Source organism: Triticum dicoccoides, chromosome 3A (assembly GCF_002162155.2).
Source record: "Triticum dicoccoides isolate Atlit2015 ecotype Zavitan chromosome 3A, WEW_v2.0, whole genome shotgun sequence".
Lineage (NCBI taxonomy): Eukaryota > Viridiplantae > Streptophyta > Magnoliopsida > Poales > Poaceae > Triticum > Triticum dicoccoides.
Window position 1 is genome coordinate 259,718,045 of NC_041384.1, and position 22,408 is coordinate 259,740,452.

The following is a 22,408-nucleotide window of genomic DNA, read 5'->3' on the forward strand; positions in this document are numbered from 1 at the left end:
TTGAGAGAGACGAGGAGGGAGAAGCGATACGGGCTGCTGGATTACTAGAGATAGGTGTCACTCGGAAGCGAAGAAATATGGTGATAGCGTGGGTTAGCCATGTACTAGTATGAAGTAACTACACTGGGCTGCCGTGTTTCGTACTCTTCCAGTCCACTGTGGAGATGATTGGTTGATTTTATATCGCTAAATAATATAAAATATTATGAGTGCAGACGCTCCACCACGAGGTTCCTTGCTCCTTCTCGGTCGTCGGGAATCTATGTTCTTCCACTCTAGTTTTTTACATGAGCTTTGTTCATCCTTTTGCAACACGCATGACATCTAGCATCAAGGTGCACGTGTCATGGAAGGATCGTTCCATCTATATGAAGAACATGTGGGACTGGAACTATGAGACAGACATGTACCCAGGAGTGGACGTGCGAACCTGTGTAATGTAGCGCAGTAAGTGAAGTAGAAAGGCACAAATAGTATGAACATGCGTGGCGTATAGGCATTTGTCTCTTACTACCACTAAATGTTGTACGTGCAATGCCCGGTGATGTTATGGAGTACGTGACTAAGTACTCTACTACTACTATATTAATTGGAGGCACATATTAGGTTTTATATTTGTTTACGTGTATGCCCCGAGACCTTCCAACTAGATGTGTCTTTCTCTCCGGGTCGCACTTTGTATCGTTCATAACACTAGTATAGTAGTACTACTACGTGTGGTCTCCGACCTAGAAGTGGAGACACTCTACCACGTTGTTCATGTCCCACTCCTTTCATTGACGTGTGGGACATCTAGCACGTGCCGTGTGTTTGGCACTCCTTCGTCGTAAGAGTTGAAACGCTAGCATTCATCAGAAATAAAAAATAAATATAAATCACCAGTGATACTATACCACGCGGTTTCCTTGCTCCTCGATATCGGAAAGAATACTTCCGCTTGCCGACATGTGGGACGTCGACCATCCTGGTCCACTTGCCATGCCCGCAGAACTCCAAGGGAGAGTCACCCCGGTCGTCGCGCCGCAGTAATTACTAATGAGTCATCAAATCACGGGCCCAATATTACCCATTGTGAAGTTTCTCGGGCGAAGGAACCATCATGACTTCGTTGAATTCTGCTTCTCAAAGAAAACTATTGTACCTGCAGTACTGCTAGCTACAGTAGTTACTCCAGCAGAGGCCTCCTTTGGTTCATAGGATAGGATTTTTATAGGAATATGAAAATCATAGGAAGTGAGATGACATGCATCTCAATTCCCATAGAGAAAGAAATGCCACTTGATGCATAGGATAGGAATTTTTCCATTGAGTCCAGGCTAATGTACTTGTAATTTTCTCTAAAAACTACAGTAGTAACTAGTAGTACTTGTACATGCTCGTAATTAATTAAAAAAACGTATGGGAGACACAGACACACAAACTAACTACTAGTACTACTACTTCTCACATGCTGGCCAGACGCCGCCGTTCTCCTTCCCGGCTTTATCGGCGACACCCCACCGTGCTTGGATCTCCGCCGACCTCTCCACAGCAGCGCGTGCGTCCTCTTCTTTCTTGCGGCGGCGGGCCCCTCTTTTCTTGTGTGCTTTCTGACTTTTCCGCTCCCTCTGTGCGGCTTTGGCCGCCTCTTGCTCTACCGCCCATTCGGCCTTGGCAGCTTCAAATTCCACCCACATAGGTGTGATGTCGCGAGCGGCGATGAACTCGGCACGGTAGGATGCCACCACTTCCCTACCATTCTGTGTGTGGTCGTGGGCGGCGAGGAACTCGGCGCGGCGGGATGCCATTGCTTCATTACCGGTTAGTATGCGGCGCGGTGGCATGAACGACGCTTGGTGATAGCTCTAGTGGTCGTCGAAGGCTAGCTGGCGACAAGAGCGGTTGCATGGACGCCTGGTTGTCAATACGTGTCACATACGCTTCAAAGGCTCGTCATCCATGAGTTCACATTTTATCACCCCGCCAGCGTCTGACCGCCCTGGCCTACTAAAACCCCTTCTATTGCTAGCACGCGCTTCCCGCCTGAAAAGATGACCGTCTCTCCAGAACGTCAATGTCGCATTCACCGTCCTTAACTGCAGGTGCAGTTGGTGTGTCACTGACATGCGGGCCAGATTCCCGTTGGGCCCATATGTCAGTGATACAACGCACCTGCGGTTAAGTCACTGGAGCAGTGTTCGCATTCACACGACCTCTCACTAGCGCCGACATTGCAGCAGGACGACGACCGAGAGAGCGCCACCCGCGCGGCATCCAATGCAAGCGACTGTTTCGCGTTAATGACACCACGGCTATCCTTCCGTCTCCCGCCCACATTAATGACACGCGGCTGCCGACGAACCTACTCCGGCGCCAGCCATCCATCCGTCTGTTGCGGCTCATTGCCATTCGCCCTCTATATTAACTTGAGCCCCAACTCCCAGCCATAGCCAAAGACCCACACTCATTCTCCTCCGGTCCCTTCCTTCTATCAGCACCACTCCAACCATGGCCTCCTGGCGCTCAAAAGCTCTCTTGGACGTACTGTCACAGGAGCAGACGAAGGACATCGACGGCCCCGCTCCGGGCGCGCTACAAAGCTCTCTTGGACGTATTGTCGCAGGAGCAGACGAAGGAGATCGCCGGCTCCCCCCCCGGCCGCCCTCCGCCGCCACGACCACGAAGCCGGCATGCGTGTGCGGGCGCAGCCGGTAGCGAGGAAAACTAGTACACGGTAGGTCGCCGCCGCTCTGTCCCACAAAGGCCACCGCTCCTCCACTTAGTCGACGCCAATCTTGGTAGGATAAACATCAGCGGCCGATTAGCCACTTGACGGCGACATGGAGGCGGAAATATTTAGAACCTTGTGCTATGGAGGAGGAGGTTATCGAGGAGGATGAGGAGGAGGCAAAGGTAATAGCCGGCTTTCTCAGGTTCATGGGCGGACATGGTGGTCATGCGCCGGTGATCGTTTAGATTAGGTTTACATTAGGTTTTAGTATGGTTCGTGTGAAATATGTAATGAATTTCATCCTATTTATAGGAAAAGTTTTCGAAATGTAACGAATTTCATCTGGTTAATTTGAAATTTTCTTTGTTTGCATGACTTTCATCTGGTTAGTTCATATAGTTGTCGAAAGGTATGCGGGCCGCATTGGATGGCTTCCATCAGTGTCCTCGGACAGATGCCGGTGTAAATTTGAGGGCCAGCGTTGGAGATGCCGTAAGTATCATGCTATAATCGCTAATGGTGCTCCATTATTTCGCAGGGAACAGTTTTCCCTCGATCAAAATCAGATCCGCCGTGTTTTGCACTCCTCCCACGTAAGAGTGTAGACTCTTGCTTAAATAAAAATGGAGCAAGTGGATGGCACTGTAGGACATCATACCACTCAAACTAGCCCGCCTAACACGCAGGAAAGCACCACCCTCGTCATTTTGTTCTGGATTTCTATGATTGATCGCACGAAAATGTTACGCTTTGCAAGTTCAAAAGGAAAAGGCGGCACACTTACGACTCGTACGTGCCGCACCCCCAACATTCCGGCTCACACGCCGCTCCCCAGAGGGGACACGCCTTGTCTCGCATTTTCACTAACATGTGGGACTGCAAATGAATAAACCATTGATAGCCGAAATCTAATCGCTCGGCGGGCATCGGCTGAGAAGAGAGAGATGGGGGAGGGAGAAGAGATCGCCCGCCCGCCGCGCATGGACTCCAAGAAATATATATATGGTGATAATGTGAGGTGGGCCATGGGGGAGTCCGGAGTAAGTGAAGTAGAAAGGAACAAATGGTATGAACATGTGTGGCATATAGGGTGTGTTTGGTTGCTTTCTTGTCTCAGCATAGTTGTTCCCTCTTCATGCATGCTCAACTCAACACCCCTCTTCATGCATGCTCTCTTCATGCATGATTCTAGTGTATTTGTGCTAAACTAGTGTGGACTCATGCACCCTCCATACACTCTACCAAACACCCAAAAGTGGGTCGAGAAGGGAACTCTTGGGTGGCATTTGTCTCTTACTACGTACTCCCTCCGTTCCAAATTACTCGTCGTGGTTTTAGTTCAAGTAATCTGGAATGGAGGGAGTTTGAACTAAAACTAGGACGAGTAATTTGGAACGGAGGGAGTACCACTAAATGTTGTACATGCAATGCATGGTGATGTCATGGAGTACGTGCCTAAGTACTCTACTACTACTATATTAGTTGGAGGCACATATTAGCTTTTATATTTGTTTACTTGTATGCGACGATACCTTCCAACTAGATGTGCCTTTCTCTCCAGGTCGCACTTTGTATCATTCATACCACAAGTACTACTACGTGTGGTCTCCGACCCAGAAGTGGAAGAAGTGGAGACGCTCTACCACGCTGTTTTTTTGCGTCGGGCTCTACCATGCTGTTCATGTCCCACTCCTTTCGCTGACGTGTGGGACATCCAGCACGTGCCATGTTTGGCACTCTTCGTCGTAAGAGTTGAAACACTAGCATTCATCAGAAATAAAAAAGTAAATATAAATCAGCAGTGATACTATTTTTTTGAAAAAATTATCCTGGTCTATCCTGGTCATATCGCAGGCCCAACCTTTCCCACTGTAAGTTGGTCGGACGAAGGAACCATCATGACTTCGTTGAATTCCGCCTCTTGAAGAAAACTTAATGTACCCGTCATATCACTGAAACCCACTAGGCCATCCTAAAAAACCACTAGGCCAAACTAGCCCGCCTATAGGTCATCTATTTTGGAACGGAGGGAGTACGTCTCTGTACTGCTATGATTTTTTGTTGTACGTCTATGTACTTTTGCTATGATTTTCCTACCCTATGAACCAAATGAGGCCTGAATGTATCCATGTCGACTAAGCCTACAATTTTAGGAGCTTGGGCTATTGGCCGATCGACGATAGATAAGTATAAGCGTACCACGAGATCATCAGCCCCAACGTTTCTCTTCGGTGAATGTTTTGCAAGTACTATAGCTCGCACGGTAGCTAGCCTACTAACACCAAGAATCACCAAACAAGCCTTGCTGATATGATAAACAGTTCAAACTTACATCTAAGCATGCTATATATTACATCAAGAGCTGGTGAGGATACATCTGTTTCCATAACTCGGAGAGGGTTCGCATGATTCACTATCAAACAAAAGTAGCAAGTACCGCCCACACAAGACAGTGCACTAGCCCTAAGATCACAACACGGACAGCGGCATGGGAATCGATCTCTGGGGCAATGTCCACAGGACTGACCGCGACATCGGAATAAATCTCTGGGGCGATGTCCACAGGATGGACAGCGGCATCGAAATCGATGTCCGGGGTGATGCCAATAGGACGGACCGCGACATCGAAAACGATCTCTCGGGCGTTGTCCATAGGACGGGCCGCAACATCGGAATCATCAAGAACGTCCATCGGCACCTGCACAACCCTAACATATTAGCAAGCACATTGCAAATAATCAATAACCACTACTATGGTAATAAGCCATTATTTTTTACCTTGTGCAGCTCACCGGGAGATCCCATCCCTCCGAGGGCCATCTCCTCGTCCTCGAAGGGGGCCATCACCTTGCGAGGGGAATACTGCTTCTCAACAGCGACTATCTCCTCAAACCCGGCCTTGAGCCTCGCATAGGTGGCCATCAGAGTTTCTAGGGTAGGCACGATGGGGCCCTTCTTTTCTTCCAACTTTCTTTGAGGAGTTCGTCCACCAACGTCGTCAACTCTTTGGCCAGTGCTTGTTTCTTGGAGTTCTTCGTCTCCATGGGTTGGCCCGCCAACATGGTTAACTTGTTGGTTGGTGCTTGCTTCCTGGAGATCACTGTCTCTAGTGGGTTTGCCTAGTGCTCCAGGATCCATCAATGAACTGACAAACAAAAAGCAATCGAAAGGAAACCACAATCGCAATGAAAACGGGAAAAGAATAGGCGGTGAGAATCTGCCAGTGCTTCACAAAAATAAGATTCTTGGAATGAAAATATAGCAGCATCACCAATTCACCCACCTTTCCTTCATCGGTACAGAAGAAAAATGGCAGAAGTGAGTAGCCTGGACTGAGGTTTTGTTCAAGAAAGGGGAGAAAGGGCTTCAACGAGCGTTCGAGTGAAATGATGGTTGCTTCGTCTAGTCCAACTTCGAGGCCAATTTACCACTGCTGGTAAAGGTGTGGGTTTTGTGATATGACGGGTCATGACGGCCACACTGGGGTGACCGGTGAGTTTCGACTGTAGCACTTCATTGTGATTTGGTGGATGGCACGCTAGCCCAGATGCTTTGTTGTCCCGCATGTAGATATAGCGGCTAGTCATATAGGAGTGCTCAATATTGTGCATCGCGACCAAGGCGGAGAGGAAAATGAGAGAACTACGTAATTAATGCATGAGTTTAATTAGAGTAGTTTTGTAAAGTACGAGATACATTCCTCCAATTGCAAAATTCCTTGGTTGATGAGATTTGAGATTTGAGCCCGATAAGAGCATGGTTAATAGTATAGCCAGATGCTGGCTATAAGCCAGTGCCATGTCATCTACAGCCCATCTTATAGCCAACATGTACAATAGTAGATCAAAAGAGTGTACTACTTTTTTATTATGTGGCCCACCTTTCATTCTCACAAAGTGCCTAGGAGCATGTGCTAGAGCTGGCTCTTCATGAAGGGACCGCTTACATTCTCTCTCCTCTTCTCTTTCCTCCAACTAAGCAGAAATATAATAGTTTAATCCTTATAGCCCGTTGACTCAGCTCTATTGTACTTGCTCTAAACCGGAAGGGAGGGAGTACTGCACGCGGTGTAGTCTAGTCACTTGTTGAAATCTCTAGAAAGGCAAATATTCCTTTCCGGTTTACAGGGCTATACTAGCAAGTACTAGTACTACAATGGTGGGCTCAAATAGCAATTTTGTCTCATGCAAGAGCCTGGCTATATGTGTGCTCCAAGGCACCGCACCACGCGAGCGTTCGCAACTGCCACGTTCGGGTTGCGCATGGCTCTTCGCCTCTTCGAGAAGACGAACAATGATGTTACTCCTACTTCTACAGTATCGAATCCACTGTTGCATGTCCATACACCTTGTGTGGGAGGGATAGCGTGTAGCGAAAGCTCCTACTAGTCCTGCCAGCCACCACGCTCATGCGCGAGGGAGGGACGCAACTTCATTGACTTACTGCTCCTGCCTTTGCATCTATGACAGGTGGGCCCAACAGGTGGTTGGCCCACTTATCATGCAGCCAAAGGCAGGTGCAGTTAAGGCACTGGAGCTCAGTCCGCGAGGGAGAGGCCGTTGTAGTAATCAAACTTCTCGGTCTTGTACGAGTTGATGCGACACATCAAAGCACTGCACTCGACATAAGTCTTTTTACACATTTCAAATGGACTACAACATACGGATGTATGTAGACATATTTTGATTTGTATGTAGTCACTTGTTGCAATCTCTAAAAAGACTTATATTTGGAAACGGAGGGAGTACAACGCATGCATGCATGCCGTGACTTCCCTTTTGATACTTGCATGTGTTGATTTGATGCACCTTGCCAAATTTTGACTATAAATTTAACTAACCAAATTTTCATGCATGTCACAAAAAATTACGGGGCTCTTTGGATTGTGACTATGTTTGTCTTATGTTGCCACATTATTTTTCCCACACTTGCCACACTTGCCTAACTTGAGTTGCTCAAATTGTTAGACACACTTTGGCTTGCCTAAGGGAATCTTGCCACACTTTTTGTGTCTATGACATGTGGGGTTCACTGCTAATAAAACAAATTCTTGTCTTAGGCGTGGCTAATAAAAAAGACTTATATTTAGGAACGGAGGGAGTAGTAAATATAAAGAATAATGCATGTTGGGGCAACCCACGTTTCCGATAATCTTAGTCGTGGGCTTGTTCACAATTTTCACGAGGGGGTGGTTGTTCATTTAATGGAGGGACTTGTACCAGACTTGAACGACATAAAGTGCGACCTGGCGCACCGTAACACCACTTGTAACAAGCGGTAGCTATCTCAAAAAACAATCAACAACTAAAAACAGCGACCTGGCACCTAGTACACAATTTTAAATGATTGTTTTGATGGAGTGAAAAAGGAAAACTACCCCATTACATATATATAGGCCGGAGCCTCCGCGCTTGCTTGCTAGGGTTGCTCTATTCACACACTCTCATCCTCTGCAGATCTAAACAAGATAGGCGTGGTAACACTGTTTTTCTCCCTTCAAAAAACATTATCTTTCTATCCTCGCTGCTGGTTACAGATCCGGACGTATCCCCCTCCACTGGTGAAGGGGAGGAGGGGCAGCGTTTAGGCCATCGTCGACAGCGAGGGAGGAGACCCACTACCGGTTGCACCGTTATCTCTGGCCGAGCGCCGGCGCTGGAGGTCCTCCGATCCCTTCGTCGTTGCCCTAGTGTGGGCGGATCCGGCCTCCCGCCGCCCACCTATCCACATCCCGATGACCTTCAGGTATATCTTCCTTCGAAACCTCCTTAGCTCTACTTCCCCAGCTCGCTATGTCGCTGCATGTGCATCATTTTCTACCTCTCAGCCCCTCTCAATCGGATGGTCCAACGTCACCTATTTTTTTCTTCTATTGTTAGAGGTAAAGCTACTTCATGGAGTCGAATCTTGTACTTGGTTCAAACAAGAAATAAAGTGGGGGTGGGGGAATTAAGTATGTACATCGGACTTGGTACAAACAAGAACGAAAGGGGGTGAAAGTAGTACAGGCTGGTCATCCAACTGGTCTCTTGGTCGAAAAGGGAAATATTGGGGTAACGTTGTACACAGTGGTATGACCAGGACTATATTTGCTAACCACACATATGAGTAGGTGGCTCGAGTGAAAAAAAATGGGACCAACCCATATATGTTTCCTGGATGTTTGTTTCTCGGGGCAACAAACTCTGAATCACCACTTTATGCCCCTGTTTAGGTACATGGTGTTGGACTGCTGGTGCACCCACTGTCCCATGCCCGTATACCAAATATTTAGCTGTTCTTAATCTAATGCCCCTAGTAAAATGAAGCCATGCCACTGTTATAAGCCATGACAAGTTTATTCAAATGTTTTTGCTTGTAATTGTTTGAGATTTTGACTGTTTCCATTGTAGCTTTTTGTGCAAACAGGGATACCATTTCACCAGGTTGAAGTTGTGACCTTTTGGTGCACTACACAAAACACTTCTTAAAAGAAGTGACTTTTGTGTTGTTTAACTCGAATGTCAGAATGGAATAGTTGATTCATTTCGGTGGAACTGCACAAATGGAGATATGTGTTCCAATCCTCATCATCCATAATGGCGACATAACCTTCCTTTAGGTAAGAATGATATTTAATGCATGTATTCATCTCTATTTTGCGACTCCCATGGGAAAATAATGCTATTGTTTACTAGTACACTTGTACTCCCTCACTGACAAAACCAATTCAGAAATAGAAGGCCAATCATGTACTTGGTTTCACCAACTGGTGAGGAGAAAGAGAAACAGAGGATGAAGAGGAAGAAGAAGAATAAGAATAAACAGTGCCAAGGTGATCTTGCTGAAGCCAGAGGCCTCAGTCGAGGCCATTCAAGGGCTCCGGCAACGTCTACCTTACATGTGAGACGATCTTCCAGGGAGCCCTTCCACTTCTGCTATCTCTCCTACAAGGTCACTTAATTAATTAGGAGTACTGAAGTACCACTAATTTATTGCTGCCTAATTTTCCTGTCGGAGTTAAACAAATCTTTAGTAGCACCTTATGTTGAATCATGTACGTGTTTATGTTTGTCTATGGAGGTGAATCATGTGGTGGAGCAGGGAGGGAATATTATTAGTGTCATGACATAGTAGTGCTATTGTTTTGCATGTCAATTTACTGCCATTGGTTTAATGAGGCAATGTTTTGCATATTGTCCATCATGAATTTGATGCTACTGTTAGAGTAATATGCTAATGTCTTTCTATCCTTTCTCACCAAGCTAATGAAGGTGTCACCTTGTTCCTACTTGTGCAAACAGGGATCATGTTGTGCCAATCATACATTTTAGTGGAACTACACAAGACAATGCAATGAACTGTATCCCAGACAGTGCTTTAACTCTATCGGAAGTTCTTGGTAATCTTTCGATATAATCTCAGCACTGGTAAACAAGAGTGATTTCAAGCATACATTTGAAGTGCACAAAAATATACACTATTTTGTGATTCCAGTGAGCGCTTTATCATTTCTTATGGCACTACATGAATAAGCTTTTTTCCTCAGGTTTGTACCGGCCTAAGGCCTTCATCCATATTAGTTTGTTGTCATCTCTATTTGTATCATGTTGCTGTCATGAGAAACTCCGTTATCTTTGCACGTTAAAGTTTTGCAACCTATGATACATGGCAATGCTTTGAGTGTTGAGCTAATTGACACTGATTAAATAAACAAATACCTCCCTTTAAGCAAGACTACTATGTTGCTAACTTTACCCATTAAGATAATGAGGGTGCTTCTATTTGTTAATGTATGTTTCATCAACTAGTCCCACTATTACAGTAATCTCACTCTCTCAATATACGTGCCAACAGGGATGCTCGATTTTGGTGGAACTGCACAAAAACTTTGGGTGTTTCATTGCCTCGACAGCTTCCTTCCTTTCCTATCAGCCGCTAATCTTGGCTTGCATTTTTCCTTTGCTGTCAAACACTTGTCTTATCTCGGCTTATAGTCAAAAGAAATAGTAATTGATATGCTACCTCACACAGGTTGGTACTGGTCTTTATCCAGATTATTGTGCTGGTCATATGTATTGGTAATTTGGTATTGTGCTACTGTTTGCTGATTTCATAAAGGAGTAACTTGGAGCCTGAACTCGCAGGAAAATCATTACATTGGGTGATTTCAGTAGAACTGCACAAAAAGATAAGATGGACAAGTACTTATGCTGCTGCTATGTACTCCAAAGTTCACTTAGACAAGCATCGATGTTGACAAGAAGAAATGCCTATATTCATTCGAGTATCAACCGGCGTCAACCAGTTGTCAAACTCCAAGTATTAGGAGAGTGAATACCAAAAATATTTCTTGGCGCATAGCCCAGAAAAATGTAGTCTAGTCTTTGGTCCCAACTTGTGCCTTTTGGTTATCGGTAGATATGGTAGCGAACTGTATGGCATGGAGTCTAAAGATTCCAGACAAGTTGGTTGACGCGTATATTGATCTGGCACTTAATCAGTCTGCATGCCAGGGATGCTCCATTTCAGTTGAACTGCACAAAAAATTTGGGTGGTTCATTTTTTCAACCGCCTCCTTTCTCGTCTGCAATGTAGAATTTTGGCGAGCTACAGGACCAAGAAGAGCTAGTAAACTAGTTGGATGATAGTAGTGGCCAAGTTGCTCAAACCTCCCTCGGCAAGAGGCCACTATTTGAGGATAAATCTACAAGCAAAGTTCAGATTGCCTGTGCTGCCTCTTATGTACTCGAAAGTTTGCTCGTACAAGCATTAATTTGAGCAAGAAGTACCTCCGACTAAACACCATTTACCAGTCTGCAATGTAGAATTTTGGCAAGCTACAGGACCAAGATGAGCTAGTAAACTAGTTGGATGAAAGTAGTGGCCAAGTTTCTCAAACCTCCCTCGGCACGAGGCCACTATTTGAGGATAAACCTACAAGCAACGTTCAGATTTTCTGTGCTGCCTCTTATGTACTTGAAAGTTTACTCGTACAAGCATTAACTTTAGCAAGAAGTACCTCCGACTGTACACCATTTACTAGTCTGTACCCTAGATAATTAAAGTTCGTCCATGGATCATATTGGCTGTGATCTCAATCTTTTGGATGCATAAACATACTGAACATGTGTATATCTGAATCTTTTTGTGAATTATCTATGAATATTGTTGTGTGATCTATCAATCATTTGGATCCATAGACATGTTGAACTTGTGTGTATATATGAATCTTTTAAGTTGTTGATAGTGAATGTTGGCTATGAATATGAACGTGTCATGTGCACCTGAGTTTGATATAAATGTTCACCTTTTCTGTTGTACTTGTGTGTGAACTTTTTAGTATATCTACTGTGGGGTATGTGACGTGTGGGTGTCAACGGCACACCTTCTTCCCGAGAAGAATTTCACCTGCTTTGTTAGGGTAGCAACGGCGCATCAGCTTATCGGTGTACAAAAGTAGGGGCTCCCCTTTTTGACCCCTTTACTTGTGCACGGGCAGTCCGAGCCGCGCCCGTGGCCACACTTAACAAGGAAGAGGAGGGAAGCCGGAGGGAAACCGAAGCACAAGACAAATAAAGCAACGCCATGGCCAGAAACACTGAAGAACAAAGGGGGAAAGGTGGACTCCCCCAGCAAGACCCTTGCCGGGGCAACCTCCGCGGCCCGGCAAGAGCCTTGCCGGGGCAACTTGCCCAACACCAGCAGAGCGAGCCACCCTTGAGCCCAGGAGTTCCAAACACCGCCAACGACTACATTGGAACCAAGGCTCGGGAGGCACCTCCATGGTGACATGCATATCTTTGTCAAGATCATGAACATGCATGATCAGATGAGGACCAGAAGACGATGACCCCCGGCGAGATCCTTGCCGAGGATGACCGCGACGCCATGGTAAGACCCTTGCCCAGGACACCAGCAAGGCCGCAGCCAGGCCCGCGTTTGCCAAAGCTCCACCGCCGTCCCCAAGCAGCTGCTAGCTCAACCAGCTGGGCGGACACCTGTGTGGCGACGAGCGGTGTCGGTGTCAAAACCGGCAAATCTCGGATAGGGGGTCCCAAACTGTGCATCTAAGGTGGATGGTAACAGGAGGCAGGGGACCGATGTTTTACCCAGGTTCGAGCCCTCTTGATGGAGGTAAAACCCTACGTCCTGCTTGATTATTCTTGATAATACGAGTAGTACAAGAGTTGATCTACCACGAGATCGGAGAGGCTAAACCCTAGAAGCTAGCCTATGGTATGATTGTATGTTGTCCTACGGACTAAAACGCTCCGGTTTATCTAGACACTGGAGGGGGCTAGGGTTACACAAGGTCGGTTATAAAGGAGGCATATCTGTATTGCCTAGCTTGCCTTCCACACCAAGTAGAGTCCCATCCAGACACGGGACGAAGTCATCAATCTTGTATCTTCATAGTCCAATAGTCCAGCCAAAGGATATAGTCCAGCTGTCCGAAGACCCCCTAATCCAGGACTCCCTCAGTAGCCCCTGAACCAGGCTTCAATGACGATGAGTCCGGCGCGCAGTGTTGTCTTCGGCATTGCAAGGCGGGTTCCTCCTCCGAATACACCACAGAAGAGTTTGAATACAAGGATAGTGTCCGACCCTGCAAAATAAGTTCCACATACCACCGTAGAGAGAATAATATTTGCACAAATCCAATCTGCTGACACGTTTTGGCAGCATGACATCATGCCATGGCCTGGTAATTATTCGAACCGTTTTTCCTTAACCAGCCCCGCACATAACGCGAGACGGTTTCTCGACACGTCTTGTCAAAGCAGAGATCGTGTTCCCCTTATTACGGGATTCTCATTAATACGGACGTGGGTAACCCAACCATGCCTAGGACTCCTAGATTTTAGGCAAGTCCCAAACGGCCATGAGGAGGACGCTTGATATTCACCCTCTTTATAAAGGGACACGGCTTTTACTTCTTCCCTCCCGTGCTTAATCGAATCCTTCCCCCGCCTCGAGTTCTAACACCCAAAGCCTAGGTCAGGTGCTTCAGACCTTCAATCATGTCCGGATCCAGCCTTCAAGGCCGGTGGATGCCTTCCTCCGTCACGGAGGAGGATATCAAGAAGCTGAGGGAGGCCAGATACCTGACCGCCGAAATTTCGCATAGGCTGCCCGCCCGAGGGCAGGTCATCCCTACTCCCGAACCCAACGAGAACGTTGTGTTCGTCTCCCACTTTCTCTGAGGACTAGGCCTCGCTCTGGATCCTTTCGTTAGGGGTCTTATGTTCTATTACAGGCTGGATTTTCATGACCTAGCCCCGGATTCCCTCCTTCACATCTCGTCATTTATTGTCCTTTGTGAGGCCTTCCTCCGCATTACCATTCACTTCGGCCTATGGCTCAAGACCTTTGACGTGAAGCCGAAGATGGTCGAGGGGCAGTACGCAGCGTGCGGAGGTGCTCTAATAAGCAAAATTGCTGGCGCTCCATGGCCGAAGGGCTCCTTTCCAGAGGTGTCCGGACTATGGCAACGGGAGTGGTTTTACGTCACAGCTCCCCGAAGTGCCAAGTGGGTAGCTGCCCCCACCTTCCGCTAAGGCCCTGCACCACAACTGATGTCATGGATCAGCAGGGGGATGAGCTGGGGCCCAGCCAAGGATGTGCCCATACTGCAGAGCCGCATCCGAGATCTCTTCAAGGGAGATTTCAGTCTGGTTATGGTGATGCAAGTCATGCTGGTTCGTCGAATCCAGCCTTGCAAATGCCGGCCCCTCCGCATGTGGGAATTCAACCCGGAAGGACCACACACTATTCAGAATTTCCTCGGCCTGACGCACGAGGAGATGTACAAATCGTTCTTCGGACCCCAAATAGAGTGTCCGGACACTATCGAGGATGTGGGCCTGAGCAGCAGCCGCACCGTGGCCCAAGTAAGTAATCCCATGGCCGAACAAACTATCCTTTTCTTTATCATGAAGTCATTCTGAAGAATCGCTCTTTGACTAGGACTGGATAACAAAGGTGAAGATGATCCGGTGTTCGGCCCCCCTTCCTGAAGGCTTGGAGAATCCGGTGCTGGAAAAGATGCTCGAGCCAGCACCTTGCCTGGTGCCCTCAAAGGAAGATGAAGGGGGAATAAAGAGGGCGAATGCGGGCCTCCACCGCTACCTATTCCAACCGAGGGAATGAGCGTATCCATGAGGGTGGACAACCCAGGGGAAGAATCTGACATTCTCTCGCCCCGGGGAAGGAAGAGGACTACCTCTGAAGATCCGGAAACCAAGGTTTCCAAACGGGAGAAGAAATCTCCGCTAGAGGGTCCTGCCTCGGAGGGTGCTCTTGCCGCACAATGTCCGCGCGGGGATCAGCCCTCTAACGAGCTGTAAGTAATCAAAAAGTACTTAATAATGAAGATATCCTACCTTACTTTTGAGGAAAATAACCGAAGCATTTATCTTGCAGTTCGGATCTTAGCCCTTCTCAGCAGAGCTCGTCTTCGGGGGATCTTCTTCCGGAGATGATGGAGAGCGAAACGCCTCCCCGGACTCCCTAGCTCAAGAAGCGGGCAACCTTGAAGTGTCGTCGCAGAGGGTCTCTCCCGATCCGGCGAGGCCAGAAGACAATCCTATGGCCACCCGAAGTCCCCAGTATCCGACTCTTGAAGAGAGCAACCAAAAGAGTCCGACACCTTTTGTTATGCGGTCGGACGTACTGAGGGGTCTGCTAGAGCGAGCGACTATCTCAGAAGAGCACCGTACGTTGATGGGTACGGTGGTTGAAAAGATTTCGTCTGCTGAAAGTGGGTTGCATGAAGCCTTTATGAGTCTACTGACGGGTTTTGAGGTACGTGAAATGATGTACATTTTTGACAGTACCACACATTTTAAGGTGTGCCCTGTGTAGATAGTAGCCCCTGAGACTCTGGTTGTCGTCGAGAACGGCGGCAAACAGAGGATTGTAGTCCCAGGTAATAACCAGACCGCCTTTATGTGCAGGTGGTTGAAGCTCTGGTGGCTAGCCGGACTGATGGGTTTGCCGGACTAAAGCGGTGGCTGGATGCGGCAGATGCCGACATTGTGCTTGTCAACAAGCGGCTTGACGAGGCACAGGGTGAGTGATTTTTCTGGTGATCGTCACATAATAAGAGCAGCATGATGCCAGTATCTTTAATATGTTGTGACTGCAGATGGAGCTGCCACCGTGGAGGCCCTTCGGGAGGAGCTTGCCCGAGCCAAGGAGCAAGTAAGGAGTAGTAATGCGGCCACTTTAAAGGCGGCCGAAGAGTTAAGAGCCGAAAAGGCCGTGCATTGCGAGAGAAAAGAGAAAATGGCCAAGATGGCTGTAAAGTTAAAAGACACTGCCGACTGTTGCCAGCTTCTTGAAGAAGAAAACTGGGCGAAGGCGACAGACCTGGAAAAGGCCATGATGGCGACCAAAGACACCCACTCTGCGATAAGAGCGAAGAAGGAGGAGCTGCGTCAAGCCGGGGATATCGCGGCTGGGAAACCCTTCATGCCACGGAGGAAGTTTGGAGATCCTCAGTATGCCCCTCTGGACCGGCTGTGGAGTTCGGCGGACGCATATCTGGACTTGGCGGCGAGTGCTGTCGATGCGGCCGAATACTTCCGAGATCAAACAGATTGTGAAGTGGACAAGCTATTCTGGTCACAATTTAATGTTCCAGAGCGTCCGCTTCCCTTGACTGATCGACTTGCTAAATGGGCCGAGCTGAATAGATTGTCCGGACTCGCCGTGAGGTCTGTTGTGGATCATCTGTGGCCGGAAAGGCCAAAGCCAAACAACTATTTTAGTTTGGTGCAACAGTTCTTTGGTGCCGTGCCACACATTAATGCGATGAAGAGGTCGGCGTGCATAGAAGGCTCGCGGATGGCCCTTGCCCGTGTCAAAACATACTGGGCGGCGATGGATGCCACCACTATCGCGGCGCAGGGTTCGGCCATAGGCCGAGTGGCTGTCGAGCACTATTTTGAAGAAGTTCTTGAAGGCGCTCGTTCGATAGAGGCCCAGTGCTCGAAGAATATTATGTTTGAATGACATGTATTCCCATTGTAAAAACAATGTTTTATTAAGTTTATCAAGGCTCTATTTATACTTTTGCCCGAAAGTATTATGATGCCTCCTGTGCGGCCGTTTATGTATATATGTATATAACCTGAAAGATTGCAGTTGTCGGCTTAAGCCCCCACACATATAATGCGGGGGTGTTCACGGAAGATGCATGTTCACACTTGATCCAACGTCTTGGTCCATTAAGGAGGTGATAGCGCAGCGAACTAGGCAACCGGACTATAATGCTTTAACACTGTCACTTAGCCAGAGGAGTTTGACAGTGGGGCTACTATATAGCCCCTAGTGGCTCCGCACTCATCCGAATTCAGGGTGCATACATGCCTGGCCAGGAAACGGCCCTTCACTAAGGCGGAGGAATCCCAAAGATTCCGGTAGGTCATCGAGTGATTCACCAGTCTCACGCTATATCATGACAGTCAGTTTTCGGCTTTCTCTACTGAGGTGCTCGTCCAGATGAACCAGGGCACAATCGCAGTAGTTCTCCTGGTGCCGCCTTAGCCGATAGAGCAGAACGTAAGGAAGCAAAACACAGGAGCCGGGCAAACCCAACATTTGACCAAAGACATGATTCAAAGCTGATGCATATAAGGCCAAACTCGCGACGCCGAACACTCCCTAAGGTATTCGGTCTTTATGGTGTAAGCCGGGCCTAAACAGTGCCCTTTGTAATAAGCCCCTGGTGTCTAGGTACGTGCAATATTCTGACGTGGCCACATGCCAATATGTCAGCATCCTTCTCAATTGTACTGAGAATCCGGGGGATGTGTATCAACAAGAGACAGTAAAAAAGGTTTACGCAAGGTCTTAATCTAAAAAGAATCCTTGAAACAGGTCCCTGCTACACGTCTGCGCCTGTGTCTCCGTTGTGCCATATCCTGGACGGGTGTAGCACGATGGTCATCTGTAAAAGAGAGGAACTTAGTTGAAAAGTTCTCATGCAAAAAGGTAGGTCGTACTAAACAAAATATGTACAGTTCAAGATGAGTAAAGTTGAGCCTAATTGCCACTTGTTTACGCGTGTTGAGCCCCTTGTATTGTAATAGGGGTATAGCCATCAAACCTGTATCAATTACATATAACTGCGCCAGACTCGTCTAACCGCATCCGTGGTCTTAACGACCTGTCAGATGCTTCGGTTGGTGAGGATGTTTAGCGTGCGGTTGCCAAGGCAGCCGCACGGTCTTCTGCATGCAAGGAGGGCTCAATATTTCCATTTACCATAATGATGCCGCGTGGACCGGGCATCTTAAGCATAAGAGAAGCATACTGCAGTATTGTGTTAAAGAGAGCGAAATCTTCGCGTCCGAGTAGAGCTTGATAGCCACTTTGGAACGGAGTGATGTGGAAGGTTAACTTTTCGCTGCGGAAGTTATCGGGAAAGCCGAATATAACCTCTAGTAGCAAGGAGCCCGTGCAATGGGCTTCTGGGCCTGGCGTTACTCCTTTAAAGGTAGTATTGCTATGGCTAATTTTTGCTGGGTCTATCCCCATGTTGCGTACTGTGCCCTGATATATCAGGTTTAAACTGCTGCCGCCCTCCATCAGAACTCGTGTGAGGTGGTATCCGTCAATTATTGGGTCTATACCAAGGCAGCCCATCCTGCACGCCGAACACTTGCTGAGTAATCCCAATGGTCAAAAGTGATCGGTTGGGACGACCAGTGGCAGCATTCCGCGGTGATAGGCCCTGGGGCATGTGTCTCTGGGAGTGCCGCTTTGTTTCTCCCCTTTATTACGTGTAACACGTTGACTGTTTTGATTTTTGGTGGGAATTTCTTCTGTTCCCAGTGCTTTGCTTGCGAGGCTCGTCCTCGTCTTCGCTTGGTGTATCCTGCCCCTTATGTTCAGCATTGAGCTTGCCGGACTGCTTGAAGACCCAACATTCTCTATGGGTATGATTTGCAGGTTTGTCGGGGGTACTATGGATCTGACATATTTGGTCCAGGATCTTGTTTAGAATGGACAGTTCGTCTCTGTTGCTTTTGGAGGGCGGCTTTTGCTGACCTGGCCAAGAGTTTCTGAATCCAGCGTTTACCGCCGTGCTCTTTGAGCTGTCTTGTTTCGGCGCTTGTTTTTGCTGCGTCGTGATTTCCCGTTTCCGTCCCTGACGTCGGATGTACTTGGGTCGCTGGTGCTGCATTGGGCTAACCAGCTATCCTTGCCCGCGTAAAAGCGGGTCATGAGGCTTGTTAATGCTGCCATTGTTCTCGGCTTTTCTTGGCCGAGGTGTCTGGCGAGCCATTCGCCTCGAACACTGTGCTTGAAAGCTGCTAAGGCTTCAGCGTCCGGACAGTCTACTATTTGGTTCTTCTTAGTGAGAAACCTATTCCAAAGCTTTCGGGCTGACTCTTCGAGCTGTTGAGTTATATGACTTAAATCGTCTGCATCCGGTGGTCGGACATAAGTCCCTTGAAAATTTTCCCGAAAGGCATCTTCGAGCTCTTCCTAGCTTTCAATGGAGTTTTCGGGGAGGCTTTTAAGCCAGTGCCGAGTTGGCCCTTTGAGCTTGAGGGGTAAGTACTTGATGGCGTGGAGATCGTCTCCTCGAGCCATGTGGATATGGAGGATATAGTCCTCAATCCAGACCCCATGGTCTGTTGTTCCGTCGTATGCCTCTATGTTTACGGGTTTGAATCCCTTTGGAAATTCATGGTCCAGCACCTCGTCGGTGAAACATAGGGGGTGTGCGGCACCCCTGTATTTGGGTGTGCCATGGTGTTCGAATGTTTGTGTTGTATTGCATACTGGAGCGCGCTTGCGTGGCCCGTATATGGATCTGGTTGCGCCGTCCTTTTGATGCGAGCCCTCGCGTGGATCGCATACTGGCTTATGTGCGGCGTCGTTTGCCGCTCTATATTGGCCATGAGGTCGTCTATCCGACCGGATGGCCGTTTTGTTTTCTAATTGCGGGGGATCTAAGGCCTCCTCGTCGAATTCAGGTAGCAATTTTCGCTTTGGGTAGCTCTTGGTGTGGCGATTACCGTCGTACTTCGTTGCAGTGTTGAGTACTTCACTCCATCTAATTCTGAGTGTGTCTTGCGCAGCCCTGAGCCTTTGCTTCTGCTTTTTCACACTCCTCGCAGTCGCAACAAGCCTTTGATGGGCATTCTGTTGCTCCGGGCGCCTGTCTGGTGTGATGTCATCCGGACTGTTATCTTCGACGGAGTCGGGTTGTTTGGTTTGATTCTCCGTGTTGCCCTGGTCGTGTGATTGTTCACCCTGCTCTATCGCTGGGTCTATATGACTGCTATTTCTGCCGAGGCGGGATTTGGAGCGGCGCTTACGCCGCCGCTTTGACTGCTTCTCAAGGGAACAACCCTTCGCTGCGTCCTTCCGTTCCTCGTCGTCGTTTTCTTTGGGTGTGTCCACCATGTATATGTCGTATGATGAAGTGGGCGTCCAGTGCCCTGTGGGCAGTGGTTCCTGTTCGTCTCCTGCATCGTCGTCCATACCGTCGATGTCTTCGGAGTGGAAGTCGAGCATGTCGGTCAAATCGTCGACAGTGGCTACTAAGTGGGTGGTGGGTGGGCGGTGAATTTCTTCGTCATCCGCATCCCAATCCTACCGAACATAGTTCGGCCCGGACTCTCCTAACAGGGAGAGAGACCTTAATAGGTTTAGTATGTCGCCGAAGGACGAGTGCTGAAAAATATCCGCGGAGGTAAACTCCATGATCGGCGCCCCGTCGGATTTGATAGGTACGGGCTCAGGCGGTTCGGAGTCCGTGGCCGGGGAAGAATCCGGTAGTTCGGCGTCACGGCTCCCGAGAAGGGTAAGTTCGATACTCGGCTCGATCGCCGCTGAGGATACGGCCTCCGTGTTGGGGTCTATCCACCCGTCCATGGATGGCATAACTGGTTCCGAATTGAGGGTCGGAGCGGTTGCTGGCGCGATCTCCTGAACATTGTCCGATGCTAGAGCTAAATCATGCTCATCGTGACCGTGTGGCACACAAGGCAGGGGCTCGAATCCGTCAAAGGTCAAGTCCCCACGGATATCAGCCGTGTAGTTTAGGCTTCCAAACCTGACCTGGTGGCCAGGGGTGTAACTCTCGATCTGCTCCAGACGGCCAAACGAGTTGGCCCGCAGTGCGAAGCCGCCAAATACAAAGATCTGTCCGGGGAGAAAAGTCTCACCCTGGAAAGCATCGCTATCGATGATCGAAGGAGCCATCAAGCCTAATGGCGACGACACAGAGGAACTCTCAATGAAAGCACCAATGTCGGTGTCAAAACTGGCGGATCTCGGGTGGGGGGTCCCGAACTGTGTGTCTAAGGCGGATGGTAACAGGAGGCAGGGGACATGATGTTTTACCCAGGTTCGGGCCCTCTTGATGGAGGTAAAACCCTATGTCCTACTTGATTATTCTTGATAATACAAGTAGTACAAGAGTTGATCTACCATGAGATCGGAGAGGCTAAACTCTAGAAGCTAGCCTATGGTATGATTGTATGTTGTCCTACGGACTAAAACCCTCCGGTTTATATAGACATCGGAGGGGGCTAGGGTTACACAAGGTCGGTTACAAAGGAGGAGATATACATATCCGTATTGCCTAGCTTGCCTTCCATGCCAAGTAGAGTCCCATCCGGACACGGGACGAAGTCTTCAATCTTGTATCTTCATAGTCCAACAGTCCGGCTGTCCGGAGACCCCCTAATCCAGGACTCCCTCAAGCGGCCTCTACACCGACCCAGCAAGCACCTGTGTGGTGCCATGCAAGTCTTCCTGAAGGCTCCACCACCGCGCCAGCCCAGCAGCCAGCCAACGTGGTGCCACGACACCTCATCAGCTCAAACGCGTGTCGAAGCCAGGCATGGCCGCGATAGCTGGGACGTGCTTCATTGTCGTCCCTGATAAAGTGAGAGGGGCACAACGGCAGCGCATTAAATGTGTCTGTCCAACAGTGCCAGAGGATAGACTCATCCACTGTACATCTTTCCACCTCCTGTGTGCCACTGTGGCAACCCCTTTTTTCTTATAAAAGGAGGCCCGAGGCGACCAGGAGGGGGATTAGGATCTTTTGGGCCAAGTTGCACCCCGTAGCTAGCTCAAGAACACAAGAACACTCTCAATACATCCACCAAAGCAGGACTAGAGTTTTACGCATCCTCACGGCCTGGACCTGGGTAAACAATCCGTGTGCTTCTTGTCAGACCCGCTCTTTCCACAACCCCGTGCCCGCCAAGCATAGAAGGGATCTCAGTGATCCCATAGGTGTCGATTTCCCCCGACATCTTTGGCGTGCCAGGTAGGGGGTGCGCAGTTGTTAAAATCTGGTCTAACAGTCAGCCTAGCAGTTCTTCATCATCATGGCTCCCAAGAAGAAGGCGGTCACAGCGACGAGCCACACGCCTCCAAATTCAAAGATGGAGCCGGACCCGTCGCAGGCGGCGTGGGGCCCTCCAAGGGCGACGTCGTGCCACCTATGGGCAGCGCGGCGATCGCCAAGTCGCCTACGCCGGCACCCATGATGCACTCTTCTCAGGATGCGCGCGACGAGCAGCGCCACCATGCTGGGGACCCCGGGCGCCGCCGTAGGAAGAGTCCCGTGCATCACTCGTGGGATGGAGGAAAGCCAGCATGCCCGCCAAAGTGCTCACAAAAATGGCACACAGCCGCTGGGCCGTGATAGAGCTCCTTCTAACGTGGTTATAAGTCGGA